The sequence below is a fragment of the Gracilinanus agilis genome, chromosome 3 (genome assembly GCF_016433145.1).
Source record: "Gracilinanus agilis isolate LMUSP501 chromosome 3, AgileGrace, whole genome shotgun sequence".
Lineage (NCBI taxonomy): Eukaryota > Metazoa > Chordata > Mammalia > Didelphimorphia > Didelphidae > Gracilinanus > Gracilinanus agilis.
Window position 1 is genome coordinate 121,027,843 of NC_058132.1, and position 16,269 is coordinate 121,044,111.

Sequence of the window (16,269 nt, forward strand, 5' to 3'; positions counted from 1 at the left end):
CATCACCACCAGGATCTGTAATATAAGAGAAGCAGAAAGAAACTATGTCTCAAAAATAAGAGAAGCGATCAGGCTCAATTTGAAAACCATTAATGTGAAAATCATTTGTTAGAGAAATTAAATTAGGAAATCTATCAAAAAGCTGGTAGACAAGGGGCAGCTGGGTAGCTCAGTGGAGTGAGAGTCAGGCCTAGAGACAGGAGGTCCTAGGTTCAAACCCGGTCTCAGCCACTTCCCAGCTGTGTGACCCTGGGCAAGTCACTTGACACCCATTGCCCACCCTTATCAGTCTTCCACCTATGAGACAATACTCCGAAGTACAAGGGTTTAAAAAAAAAAAAGCTGGTAGACAGTCAGACTTTAATCAGTCCTGTTGCCAAAAGTACCCAAGATCATGAAGGTACATTCATTCATTCATCCATTTATTTATTCATCTATCCATCTACTCATCCATTTATCTACCTACTGATTGATCTATATATTTTTAAATTCATAGTATTATAAAACTTCTGAACTGCAAGAGATTTTAGAGAGCAGCCAGACCAATACTTTCATTTTGTAGATGAAGAACCAAGGCTCAGAGTGGTGAAATGAATGTCATAAGAGAAGATCTATGGCTAGATGCCAGGTTTCCTGACTCCTGGTTAATCACTCTTTCCATTGGAGGAAGGAGATATTAACAATGTCCAAAAGTCCAAATGCAGATGTTGTCTGAGCCATTTTTCTTTCCTGATTCCCTAATTTTTGACAGCTTTCCTCAAATATTTCTGTGATGTCCATTGTTCCATCCTGGAGAATGGATTCCAACTTGGCATACTGAGGCCTAAGTTGCAAATTGACAATCAAATATTAATAATCAATAAACAACAACAACTACAATAACAACTACAACAACTACTACTACAACTACTACTACTACTACTACTACTACTACTACTACTACTACTACTACTACTACTACTACTACTACTACTACTACTACTACTACCTACTTCTACTACTACTACTAAATATGCAGACATCTGCAGTGAGTTATAATTCCTCTTTTCTTATCCAAAGTTCTTTTAGCTGGGTAAACTACAGCTCAGTTTCTGCTTCTGCTGACCAAGACCTTAAAGAAACTAAATGGGGATAATGGCAGTGAGGGAAGGGAAAAGAAAATGCTTCCAGCAGTCAGAGGAACCCTTCTGAAGCTGACACCAAACTCAAATAACCAGCAGAGGCCACTCTTGCATCAACAGAAATAGGCGTTTCTCCAGTGATTTCCTTGATCCTTGTCCTTTTCTAGGAGATGCAAGTAGGTTTATACTTAGATTCGGTAAGCCAGGTAAGAACCATAAATTGTATAAGGAGGACCTTTATTTTAAAAAATGAGAATAACCAAGAATTGACTTAAAGAATTCTAAACCTTATTTACTCTTGAAGTCATTAAATTCTTTAGAGATCCAAATGATCTTTCAGACAATGTCAATTTTATAAATTCTTTAAACTTTTCAAGGGGGTAGGGTATACATTCATCCTTCATAAAGAAATAGATTTATGTTGCTTGAGAATTATTAGGGAAATTTCACTCATGTTATCAGATCTTGATCTTTAAGCTTCTTTAATTTCCCTTAAGAAAACAATTTTAATAATAAATGTGCATCATTAAGAATATACGAGCAAAATAACCTCCTACCCTAAATGTAGTTTTTTGAAAAATAAATGAATGAATTCTGTGATACTAATAATAGTGAAAGAAACGTATGCAGTTCACTAATTTTGGCATAGGCCTGAGAGCCAGAAAGCTTCAAGTTATCATTTTGGCACAGGCTCTGATTCCCAACATGCTGGGCAACTTGCCTTTTTCTTTCTTTCCCTACTTTAAAAAATTAGGCCCCCCAAAAAAAGAAAAGAAAAAAGAGGAGGGAATGGAAACCCACAAAAGGAAAGAATGGCTATATCAGTGATTATAGGGATTTTAACAAAATGAAGGTATCTTAATATACAATATATTTGCTAAATCACAGGAAAATCATGTCATTCTATCAACAAGCACAAGAGCAAAAACAGTTCTTGTCTAAAGGAGGTTACATTCTAATGGATGAGAGAAAAATGAAAATGACTAAAATGCAAGATTTATACCAAGTAGATGGAAGTTAATCTGAGATAGAATAGGCACCAGCAGCTGTGGGGTAGGGTTGGAGGGAAGAGGGATGAGAAATTGAGAAAGACCTATTGTAGGAGATAGGATTTGAGCATAATTTTGAAGGAAATCAGATAAATTAAGAATCAGAGGTGAGGAAGAAGATTCTCTGCATGAGGAATAGTCAGTGCAAAGGCACAGATAAGAAAGATGGTGAGAGGAACAGTAAGAGCCTGTGTAGCTGGATCATAGAGTTCATGAACAAGACTGGAGAGAGAAGAGGCAGTCAAGTTGTGAAGAACCTTAAATGCCAATCACAGGATTTGATATTTGATTCTGGAGTTAATAAGGAGACACTGCATCTTACTGAATAGACAGATGACATGGTCAGATGGGCACTTTAGAAAAATGACTTTGTCCACTGTGAGAGGATGGATTGGAGGATAAAATGTTTTTCTGAACTGTGGAATTATTATTATAATTTATTATTATTATTATCATCATCATCATCATCATTATTATAAGAATTCAAGAAGGATATTAAAATAGTCCAGAGAAGAGGTAAGGAGGGCCTGATCTAAGGTGGTGGTTATAGAAATGGACTAGAAGGGACCATAGAGGTTATCTATTACTATTTTTACTTTATTCAGAAATTCCTTCTAAAAATCAAGGGTTTAACCAGCCTCTGCTTAACTCCCTATCTCAAAGGACAAGTCATTCCATTTCTGGATATATTTAATTGTTAGATGCATATAAAACTCTCACATGATTAAAAGAGGTAGATGGAGGGGATGTTGGTAATTTAATGTCTACATCATTAGTATATAAGGTTCTGAATGTTAGGAATAATTTTGGATTTTGAGCTGAAACCCACCTCATAATTTCTGTTCTTTAATACAACAAATGCTTAATCCCATTTTTAGGAGACAGGTCTTGAATTATTTGAAAACTGCTATTGTATCTCTTAAAAGCTTTTTTTTAATTTTTCACAGGGAACTTATGCAAAAACATATGCAAATCATCCAACTTTTGTTGTAAATTTAATTTATAAATGTACCTAAACTGAGAGCTTTTTCAACACAGTAGAAAAAAATTTTAAAGTGAAGAATTTTGGCACACTTGTATAAACATAATCAGTGAAAGAGCAATCAGTAGAATTACCAAAATTCTCTTTGCATCTTTAATGTTTGTCTCCTTAAAATGGAGTTTAAGGAAGTTACTATTTCAAGTGTTTTAAGTCCCAGTGCACAATGGTAAACAACAGTTGATTCTTCAGAGGCTTGAAATGATAAGAAACACAGGATGAACTGTTCTGAATCAAGGATCCTTAAAAGTCAGAATTCTTGGTCTCCAGAGATTGCTTCAGTTCCAATATCACAGGGATCATAAAAAAAGCTGTATGGCTGCTCTGTTCCCCTCAGTGTTCCACTAATAGAACACACAACACAGAATCTCTCAGGTCAAATTTCTGTACAGTCCATTTCCCCTAGCCCTTTCCAGGGGAAGTGAAACAAAAGGAGAAAATCAGCTCACTCTTTTAACTTTCCACATTTAATAGTTATATCTGAATATTTAGACATAATTGTGAATAATTCTAAAGTGTGCTAGTAACATACAATTTTACTACCTGGTTGGTACTCAATAAATCTTTAACATTGTATATACATGTCTTACTACTAGGCCTATACCCCAAAGAGACCAAAGAAAGAAGAAAAGGACTTATATACAAAATATTTTTCACATGTCTTTTTGTAGTAGTAAAAAATTTGGAAACTACAAGAGTGCCTACTTATTCAAGAATGGCTAAGTAAATTATGGCATATGAATATACTATCATATTATTAGGCCATTAGAAGTGACAAAATGAACAGTTTTATAAGAGACTGGGAAGAACTCTGAACTGCTGACAAGTAAAGTGAGCAGAATGAGAACAAATTATACAATGACATTATAAATAAAAGCAACTTTGAAATCACTTTGCTCAGCACCTAGCAAACACAAATAGGAGATCATTGATGATGGTGGCTACGGGGATGAGAGTGACCAAAGCCAGCCCTGGAAAATATGGAATAGACGATGTTAATTTTTAGCATTCGGCCCTACCCCCACCCTACCAGGATAGTATTCCTTACTTTCAGCAGCATGTTTCCTAGATGCCCTTTATCACCAAATTTGAAGGTAGGTGGCACAGTAAATTAGGGTTCTGGGCCTGGAATCAGGAAGACTCATCTTCCTGAGTTTAAATCTGACCTTAGACACTTACTAGCTATGTGCCCTGGGTAAGTCATTTAAATCTGTTTGCCTCAGTTTTCTCATCTGTAAAATGAGTTGGAGAAGGAAATGACAAACCACTCCAGTATCTTTGCCATGGGAAGCCCAAATGGGGTCACCAAGAGGCAGACTGAAAAATGACTGAAACCAGACTTGCACTTTTCTGGCAATATACTTACCAGTCCCATTCCCTCATCTCTTAAAAGCTTTGTTTTAGAAGGCAAGTACTTCATTAAGTAATCTGACAAACTACAGCCAATAAACTAATGCCGGGAAATGAGGATGATTTTAGGACAAGAATTTCAGAAACATGGGGAGAGCAAGTTTCATCAAGGCTTTTAAAATGCAGCTATTTAAACTATTTTTGGTCATGATTTATATTTTGGTGTGAAACAGTTTTAATTTGAACTGGATTTTGATAGAAGAAAGAGGAAATACTAAGATCCCCACTGAAAGCCTCTGGGGAATGGAGAGTTGGCCAGAAGGAGGGAAGGGATGAGAGGAAGAATGAAGAACAGGAAGACCAACCACTTCATAGATTTGTCCTAGGGCAAAATCAGAGCAAGTCAGTTACAAGTTGATTCAATTTGTGAACATAAATATATATATGTGTATATATATATACATATATATATATATGTTTTATTCAAGGATTTATACATTAAAGCCTCTGGTTAAAGTGGTCTTCCTGCCACCATATTTTGCTTGGCACATAGCAGACTAAGTGGTTTGGATCTACATCATAAAATCTGGAGCTGAAAGAGAGGCCTTAGAGACTAATCTAACCCTTCATATTATTATTACTATTTTTTAAAGTTTTATTAATGTCCTTTGTTTTGACATCATAGTCATCTCCAATATCCTTTCACCTGCACAGTGGGCTTTCCTTTAAAAAATAAAAGGAAACAAGTAAAATTAACCAACAACCACCAGTCTGAGAGTATACATACCATTCTACACATATAGCCTGCCTTCTTTCCATTTGAAAAAAGTGTGATGTATTTTCTTATTTCTTCTTCAGGGAAGGATTGATCATTAAATTTAGATAGCAATCTAATCACATTTTACAAATGAAGAGACTGAGGCCCCTCAAGATTAAATTACTCAAGGCCACATAAAAGTAGCAACTGATGGAGGTAAGATTTTCACTCACATTATCTAACTCTACTACTTCTCCTTTTTGGTCTTTTTCTTTCTCTTTTTGTTCAAGGCATGAGACAGCATTTCTTCTGCCTCAACACAGACAGTAATGACATGACTGATGCTATTAGAATCTGGCACATATCTTCTCTAGTAAGCATAGCTTATTCAATTGATTCAGTGCAAAGCATAAATGTAATTTTATGAGTAAAAGCACAAAAAACATTTGTTGAATCAATAAAACATAATTGTACTATAAAGATACGTTATTTGTCTTAACAGAAGGCAATGAAACAAAAAACATATTTTCCTTTGTGGAATGAATTTAGGTATCTTAAATATATAGCCATTCAGAATCAAATATCTATAAGAAGCACTACTATATATATATATATATATATATATATATATTTTTTTTAAAAACCCTTACCTTCCATCTTGGAGTCAATACTGTGTATTGGCTTCAAGGCAGAAGAGTGGTAAGGGTAGGCAATGGGGGTCAAGTGACTTGCCCAGGGTCACACAGCTAGGAAGTGTCTGAGGCCAGATTTGAACCTAGGACCTCCCAGTCTCTAGGCCTGGCTCTCAATCCACTGAGCTACCCAGCTGCCCCCAGCACTACTATATTTTAATATATAATTTAATTTTCCCATTAAAAGATAGTATTCAACTTTTCAGAATCTCTGCTGGAATTCCACTCAGAACTAGAGAAAATCTTGAGGATCTGATTTTTATTAAGTCAGTTCAAACCAGATGAACAAATTAAAATAAGGATAATGTTTAAAAAATATTTTATTTGCACAAATTGAAAACATGCAAACAATGGATAAAATGTTTTTCATGAACTGTGGAATTATTATTTTATTATTATTATAAGAATTCATCTAAACTATCATCTGAAATCAGAGAAGCAGACAATGATTAGTGAATTCAACAAAATAAAGACTCAAAAACAAATGACATAGTCTTCTCTTTAGCCATTGCAGATATGTAGTATTTATTCTTTAGTACCTGAATATATCAATTAGTCAACAAGCATTAGGTTAAGTAACTACTACGTACCACACACTGGACTAGACCCTAGAGATACAAGGGAGGGCTAAAGACAGACCTTGGTCTCAAGGAGTTCACAGTCTAATGGGGAAGACAACACAAAAATAACAATGTTCAAACAAAATGTATACAGGAGAAAATGGAGATAATCAACACAGGAAAGGCACTAGCATTAGGGGCATCAGAAAAAGCTTTTTATAGAAGGACTTTTTAGTTCTTAAAACAAGTGTGGTGTGCTATGGTTAAACTAGCACTGACTTGGGGAGCCAGACCTGAATTTAAATGTGGACTCAGACACTTAATTAGCTATTTGACCCTTAGAATCTTTAATCCTTCTGTGGCCAATTTGCCTTGTCCATAAAATGGGTCTAATAATACTTGCATTACCTATTTCATATGGTATTGCAAAGACACTGCTTTGAATACCTCAAATCTCTATGGAAATAAGAGTAATTGTTGATGTTGCTGGGAAACCAACAAAGTTCTATCTATGGCAATGTTCAGTAGCTGGCTGAAGGAAGTATCATATCACCCCAAAGTAAGAGGTTCAATTACTATCAGTAATTTTATCTAGGTCATTTGAAATGCAATTTCCAGAAGACTCATGTAATTGACATTGTTGAATATTCTAAGAAATGTAATTACTCATTATTAAAAGGACTAAGAGATTTTAGATTGCAGAAGAGTTGGGTTTTACCGCTCTAGAGGCATATAATTATATAAATATCTATGTATATATGTACATAAATATTATAGTTAATAATACCTGACCATTCTATGGTGATTTATGGGTAATGAAAAACTTTAGTACAGAGTGTTTCATTTGAACTTGAACCAAGTTGGGCAAGCAGGGTAGATATTACTTTGTAAATAAGGAAACTGAGGTTCAAGTTGGTCATTGCCTGGCCTGATCAAAGTCACACAGTATATGGAACCAGGATTAAAACTCATCTTCTGACTCCTACTGTTTTTAACAGGATACATTAACCTACTTGTGGTATAAGCAGTACTATTATAAAAATATTTAGATTTTCACATTTTCTACTGGAAAATTTTAAGGACATATGCAATGTTGAATTTCCTGCAATAAAATTTTCTTACAAATTAATATCCTTTTATACAACATCTTTAGGGTGCTAAAAATTCAATTGATCACATATTTTAAAAATCAAGTTAAAAGGTATCTTCACTTTAATATCGTATATTTCTGCCAGGCTTATCGTATTTTCCTAAAAAGTTACTTGCCTCATGTCACTACCCTGTCAAGTCAAGAAGCATTGATTAAGTTCCTGCTATGGGCCAGGTACGATGAGTATTTAAACAATGGGTATTTAAAGTAAAGCAAAAACAATCCCTCCCCTCAAAGAGCTCGACATTGGAGGCAATATGCAAAAAAACTATGTACAAACAAGATCTATTCAGGAAAAATGACATAATCAACAGGTGACAGTCAATCCAGGAGGTAAGTGATAGCTTAAATTAAATTAACCTAAATGAATAAATCCAAACTCTTTATCCTGTCATTCAAGTCCCTCTCCAATTTGGCTTCCATCCAGTTTCCATCAATAAGAACCTTCCTTCATCAGACTTATGAGAAAGAATGCTATCCACATTGAGAGAAAGAACTAGTAGGAGTAGAAATGCATAAGCAAAACATATGACATCACTTTTCACATGTATATTTGGGGTTTAGGCTTTAAAAAATTGCTTTTTAGCAAAAATGAATAATATGGAAAATAGGTATTAAGTGACAACATTTGTACACCCAGTGGAATTGCTTGTTGGCTCTAGGAGAGGGGAGGCAAAGAAAACGAATCATGTAAACATGGAAAAATATTTAATTAAAAACAAAATAAAAAGTGCTAATGAACTCTTGACTTTTCCTTTTAGGAAATTTTTTATTCTAAATTTAACAAACACTAGATAGATTATATATATATATATATATTATCATATTGTGTAATTACAATTTGAACCCTAGAACTACAATCCCCAGCATCCCATATTCCTTCTCACGTTATGTGCTGATATAGGAAGATTATAAGTCTTAGGTAGCCCCTCCTCTCACTCTCTCTTCCTGTGATCCTGTTTGGTGGAGGGGTAAGAGGTAGGCTCGTGTCTTATTTTGTTAGATAATTACCTTTTTATTCCTTTACTTCAAGGGATTAATAAACTTTATAAAATATTATACTTGGAGGATTAGACATAAATTTAAATCTTACAATATTTTTAAAAAGAAGATTGTATATGAAACTATGGATATTTTGTACACCTTGCTATCCTTTTAAAAATACAATAAATTCAACTTAAAAAAAATAACCTTCATCTTCAGCTAGAGTTCCAGCTAGTTGGAACTTTATCATTTTCCAGAATATGCCGAGCTCATTCTCACCTCAGAATCTTTGCTTCTGCTGTGTTCCCTGTCTGGTACACACTCCTTTCTCATTATGTGGTACAGGTGATGGTGGTGGGAGCAGAAAAATTGGAACAACTTCCATTGTGCATAAGTACTATTGTTCTGTCTATACCTGTTCTACTTCAGATCTGCTGAACCAAGCAAAGTTTTAATTAAAATGACCAGAATATAAAACTAAAGCAAGCACAAAAATAACTAGTGGTTCCAGTGCTTTCTGTGGTTAAGAGGATTTTGCAGCTTTTATTTTGGGGATAAAATGCAACTTCCAAGTCATGACAGTATTTCTTAACAACTCATCAAGTCAAACCCCAGGCAAACTCTTCATTTAATACCTTTCCTGCCCCATGCTCCAGGGAGGGACCAGGTGTTACTTATTCTATAAATGCCCATTTCTACTTGCACTTTCATTCACATTATTCTCTTTGAGCCTCTTGCCAACCTTGCGAATTTTAATTATTACAGATATTATCTCCATTTAACAGATTAGAAAAACCGAGGCTCAGAGAAGTTGAGTAACTAACCTATGGGCACATGCTCATGTGCGTGAGCACACACATGCACACAACAAAGTATCAGAAGTAGGATTTGAATTCAAGTCTTTCTGGTTCTAAATCCTGCTTGCTAGGCCCCTGAATCATATCTATTGACCCACTTTGGGGGTTCACTATGCCACTGAGAAGTAGACTGCATTTGCAAACTTTAAACATATATAGTCAGGCCACTTTCCTACTCACCCTACTTATGGAAATCCTTTCTGGCTATTCTACTGAACATTGGGTGGACACCAGAGAACATGGGAGGGGAGAGTTCTTCCTTCTACCTCTTCCTAGGCTTGTTAAGAAGTCCAGCTAATAGCACGTAAGCACTCATAGATTCTGTTTCTAGTAAATACTATGTACTTTTAGTGGTTTTCTAGGAATTGTTAGCTGAGAATTCATATTTCCGTAGAAAAAGATAACACCTGAATTTAGGCTAGTGTCTATAATATAATTTAATTTCCTCATCTTCAATATCTAGCCGTTATCAGTAATACTAACAGATTTGACCAGGAAAAAAGTTCATTAATCACTTAATCATTCATCAAGTATTTACTGAGGAACTTTATATACCAGGTTCTACGGATTTGACAAAAACAAAAGAATTCCTGCCCCATAGCAACACCTGTTCTATAGGGGACAGATGGGATGTACAAGTACATGTATAAATAAATATAAAACATATATGAAGCAAATAAAAGACGACTGTGGGGAAGACACTGGTAGCTTGAGTTGGGGCAAGATAGACCTCAAGAGAGGGATGATTTTTGAACCAAGATTTGTAAGAAGCTGGGGGAATTCTAAGAAGCAAATGTGGAGGGAATTCATTCTGAGTATGGATGATAACCAAGGCAAAGGAATGGAGGCAGAAAAAGGTTGTGTATGAGAGTAAGCAGAGGCCAACAAATTTGGAAAGGGAGGCTGGAGAAATTCTGGTAATCTGGAGGCAGGCATTCAAAACCTGCCTCAGACTTCCTAGCTATATGATCTTTAGCAAGTCACTCAGCCCACCTCAGTTTCCTTATCTGTAAAATGAGGATCATAATAGCACCTACCCCTCAGGGTTGTTATGAGGATCAAATTAATATTTGTAAATTACTTTGCAAACCTTATAGTGCTATGTAAATGCTAGCTGATATTTTAGAAGAAGCAAATATGGTGTTGTAGAAGAGTAGCATCTAAGAACAGTCTCTGACATACTCTGGCTGAATGAAGCTGGGCAAGTCTCTTAACCTCTTAAGTGCCTGAGGGAATTAGTTCTCTATGGTTATGAGATGAAAAGTCAATGTAGCAGGTAAAGGAGTTTCTAATTGTTATGGGAGAAATATCTCCTCTTTGAGTTTATGTGATGGTTAACTATTGACAAATATTTATCAAAATGTAGAAATTATGAAAGTAAAAATATAGGTTTTATTATTATGCATATAGGCTCGAGCCTCAGAGAAAAGCTAAACAATCATGAGGGTTCTAACAAGGCTTCTTAGAGGCAAAATTCCATAAAATGACAGAGAAATAATTCTTTTATGAATTGCAATCTTGTATATTCTCCTAAAGACATAAAAACAAAAGAGAATGTAGATCCTTAATCCTATGCTTCCTTCAATGTCATAAAAGTTGAACAAATTTAGTTAAACAGATCATAAACTCATTTATCCCCTAAAGAAACAAACTTCATTAAACAAATTCTATAGATAAACTAAGTCAGTTTATATTTTAAACAAGTTTTAGAAGATTCATGAATAGGTCAATTGAGGTGGGGGATTTACATGTTGCCGAGGAGTCAAGAACAATTGATATTCTTGTTTAAGGCTTTTAATATTTATATCTCATGGGATAGCTTTTGTTCAGGCAAGTGTCATATTAATTAAGACTTTTAGTTAACCAAAAATTGCAGGAGGTTTGGCCTGGAGTCTGAAATAATAAAGGGAAATAAAAAATCCCATAATACAATTTAGTTGTTTAATCCAGTTAATCTTTAATCTATTTCTTCATATCAATTAAATCATAGATGTGATCCAAATTTTATTTTAAATAAGATATTTCTAAATTTTTTCCTGTGAGTAAATATAACATTTAGAAATTAATTCAGTTCAACAAGCATCTATTAAGTATTACAATATATGGTGATGGGTTAGGAACTTAGAATGGATAAAAGAATAAGACACAGGCCCAGTTCTAAAATTCATAATCTAATGGAGGGAAAGAAGCAACCAAATGACTTTGCCTAAAGGGAGAATGAGAAAAGTGCAAAGAGAAAATTTCAGGCAAAGTGTAATTTACAAAGTACTAAGTACAATGAGACATTTGAAGAGAAAAGATCGTTTTTACCTAGTAGAGTCAAAGATGTCAGGTTTCCTAAGGAGATTGAAAATGGGCCTTGAAGGAAAGGAAAGATTGGAACCGTCAGATACAGGGCTGGGTTGTGGGAGAGAGTATGAACAAAGGAAGGCAGAATGAGAATGGGGAATGAAGAGCTGACCATTCTGATTAGAACATAGAGTATATGAGGGAGTGCATGAGGAGATAAGGCTGTTGTTAGAGTAGAATCAGACTGTTCCATTCCTGAAAGTTTTGATTCAGAGGAATGATTGGATTCCCAGAGTGTTAGATTTACACTGGCATCAGCATGCAGGAGGAATTGGAAAGTCTTTTAAAGCTATAAAGACTAGTTGGGAATCTATTCAGGTCAATACTTTGGTACAAGAGAATGTTTTAATGGGGAAAAGGAAAGTAGCAATGATGTTTGAAAATGAAGCATCAAAACATTTAAAAATGAACAATCAAGACAAGAAGAAATGAGGGCTTTGAAATAAGGTGCTAACAATGGGAGTGTAGAGGAGTCATTTATAAGATGTATTGGGGATCAATCAGTTTCTTGCAGAAATTGAGACCCAGGGAAGCCAGAAAGAAGGAGATGATGGAGAGAGATACAGGGAAGGGTAACAGACTGAAAACATGGGAGGAATAGCAAGAAGTCAGCATCACTGGATCTCAGAATACATGTAAAGGTGTAAAGTAGAAGAATGGAAAGGTAGGAAGGAGTCAGGTTATGAAGAGCTTTAAAAACCAAACAGAGGACTTTATTTTTGGTAATAAGGAGCCACTGGGATTTATTGAATAGAAGAGTCACATGGTCCAACTGGTACTTTAGGAAAACCACTTTGGGAGCAGAGTGGAGGATGGATTGGAGTAGGGGAGAGATTTGAGACAGAGAGACTAGAGAAGACTATTTGCAATAGGTTAGAAGTGATATGACGAAGGCCTCACCAGTATGGTAGCAGTGCTAGAGGAAAGAATGGGGCATATATGAGAGATGTTATTTAAGGAAGAAATTATGGGATTTGACAACTGATTGGATATCAGGGATGAGAGAGTGAAAAGTCAAAGATAACACAGAGGTTTTCAAGCCTGGGTGCCTGGCAAAATGATGAGTAAGAAAGAGGGAAGGGTTTAAGGAGGAAAAGACCAATGAGTTCAGTTTTAGAGATGTTGAATTTAAGATATCTATGGGACTTCTCATTTGTAAGGTCTAGTAGGCAGTTGGAGATGAGTCTGTAGTCCAACTGAAAGGTTAGGGCTAGACAAGTAGATTTGAGAGTTACCTGCATAGAGATGATGTTTGAGCCCATGGGACCAAGTAAAGTAGTATAGATAGAGAAGAGGTCCCAGGCAGAGCCTTGGGGGAAACCCATGATTAACTTTGGTGTAATTTGGATGAAGATCTAGCAAAGGAGGCAGAGGGGTGATAATACAGATCAAAGGAGAATCAGGAAAGGGCAGCATCACAAAGACCTAAAGAGGGGACAGTCATCAGCAAAGCAGAAGGCCGAAGAGAAGTCAAGGATGAGGACTGAGACAAAGTCACTAAATTTAGCAATTAAGAGCTCATTAGTACTTTCATAAGAGACATTTTCGTTGAGTGATGAGGTTGAGGCCAAACTTCAGAGTTAAGAAAAGAGAGAGGAAAAAAATGGAGATACCCATTATAGAAGGAGTTTAGCCACAAAAGGGAGGAAAGATACATGATGACAGCCAGTAGAGATGGAAGAATCAAGTGAAGATTTATTGAACATTGGCATGTTTGTAGGTAGCAGGGAAACAACCAGAAGGCAAAGAGAGATTAGAGATTAGTAAGAGTGGAGGGATGATAGAAGGAACAATCTGCTGGAGAAGATGGAACGGATCCCTGGTGCATGTAGAGGGATTTGCCTTGGCAACATGAGAAGGATCACTTCTTTATGAGACATGGACAGAAGAGGAAGTAATTACAAAAGTATGTGAGTGATATGAGAGGAGGAGGGGAGAAGAGGGAACTTTATGTGAACAGCTTCATTTTTTCCCCTGTGAAATATGAAGCAAGGTTCTTAGCAAAGAGAGTAGGGGAGAGATGAGTTGTGGGAGATTGAAGGAGGGATTGAAAAAATTTGAAAAAACTACTGTGGTTAAGTGGGGTAGTAAATTGATTAGGGAGGTATTAAAGGATTGCCTTGCAGCAGTTGAGAACACAGCTGAGATTATGTAACATCCATTTATAGTGGATCCAATCAGAGCAACATTATCATTTCCTCTGGTTTCTTTTAGTAACACACAAGTAGGAGCTAGGGCAATTGAGGGTGTGAGTAATTGGAGCCTGGGATTTGGCAGGACAAGATCTTTTATAGGCTAAAAGGGCAAGGGATTCAATAAGAGGGCAATGTGGAGTTGTACTGGTTCATTAACAAGTTAAGATTTCGGGGAAGGGAAGAAAATGTAGCTAGCACAAGGGTGTATGGACTGGAGATTTTGGTGAGGTTGAATGAGATGATTCTTAGCAAGGTCAGAAGAGGGGGAAAATGTCAAAGATAATTCCAAAGTTATGACTGTTTCTGGGATATGCCTGGGAGAATGGTAGTACTTATTTAACAGAACTTTAGAGGGTAAGAAGAAAAATAAGGTTTAGTGGGAAGATGAGTCAGTTTTGGATACAGAACTTGAGGTGCTGGTGGGAAAGCTATGTATAAGTCAGGCAATAGGAAATAGGGACTACAATACTGGATAGCTCTGGGGGCCAGAGCAGCTGACTGAAACCATAGGACTAGATGAGACCAACAAGAAAGTGAGTATGGAGAGAGAAAAGAGAGTTGAAGACAGAACTCGGAGGTATGCCTTGTTTAAGGGAATGAGAAGCCTGTAAGATACATAGTTGCCATTGGGGAGATATGTGGAGAATTTCAAAAAACAATGTGACTGAAGCCAAGGGAAGACAGTTTCCCAAAGGCAGGAGGAATGTACAGCATCAAAGGTGCAGAGAAGTCAAAAGAACACTGGGTTTGAAACTGGATTCTCTTCTTTGCAGCTTTGATACTGTTGATCTCCCTCTTCTACATAATACTTTCTTCTCTTTATTTATTTATTTATTTTTTTGCAACACTATTCTGTCCTAATTTTTCTTGAGCTCCTTTGCTGGACCTTCATCTAGATCAGGCTGTCTAACTGTGGTTGGAAAGGAATTCAATTCAAATTCATTTCAAAGCAGTCAATGTATCACTTGGCAATCTCATCAGTTATAGTGGATTTAATTACCATCTTTATGATGATGGCATAACTTGGTGGCTCAGTGATAGAGCACTGGACTGGAATTAGGAGGATCTGAGCTTAATTCTGGCCTCAGATACTTATTGGCTGTGGGACCCTGCACAAGTCACTTAAACCTGTCTGCCTCACTTTCCTCATCTGTAAAATGAGCTGGAGAAGGAAATGGAAAATCATTCCAGAATGTTTACCAAGAAAACACCAAATGGAGTCATGAAGAATCAAACATGACTAATTGACTAAACAACAGCAGCAATGATGACTCAGATCTCATATCTTGCTTTAATCTCTTTGCTGTCTTCTAGTCTTTCAGATATCTGCCTTTCAGATATCTCAAACTGAATGTCTAATAGGCATCTTCAATTTAATATGCCCCAAATTAAACACATTCTTTCACCCCAAACCATTCTTCTAACCCCTCAGGCTTATAAATGAAATGTCAATCTCAATTTCTCACTCTCTCACCCCTCATATCCAATCTATTGATAAGATTTGTTTTTACCTTTGCAACATCTCTAGAATACACTCCCTTCTCTCATCTGACACTGCCACCATAATACCTCATGCTTCTACTACTGCAATTCCTTGCTGGTGGTTCTGCCTACCTCGTCTCCCTACTCCAATCCATGCTCCATTTAGCCATCAAAGTGCTTTTTCCTAAAATGCGTGTCCAATCCTGCCACTTCCCTATTAAATAAATTTCAGTGGCTCATTTGTCTCCAGGACCAAATACAAAAATCCTTTTTGTCCTTCATAACCTGGGCCCTTCTTTTTAGTTTCTCTTACCTTGCTCTCTGCCACATATTTTGCAATCCAGTGATACTGGTCTCTGCTTTTCCTCAAACAAGACAGTCCTTTCAACTTCAGCTATTTTCTCTGGCTCTCCCCTGTACTTAGAAGGCTTTCTTTCTTCATTTCTGCCTGCTGGCTTCCCTGCCTTTAAGTCCCAACTAAAATCCGGTCTTCTGTAGGAAGTCTCTTCTGACCCTAATTCTAGTACCTTCCCTTTTAGTTATTTACTTTCCCCTGTATATAGCTTGTTTGTACATATTTGTTTGTTTTTTTTTCTTTTTTCTTTTTAAATTTTAAACCCTTAACTTCTGTGTATTGACTTATAGGTGGAAGAGTGGTAAGGGTAGGCAATGGGGGTCAAGTGA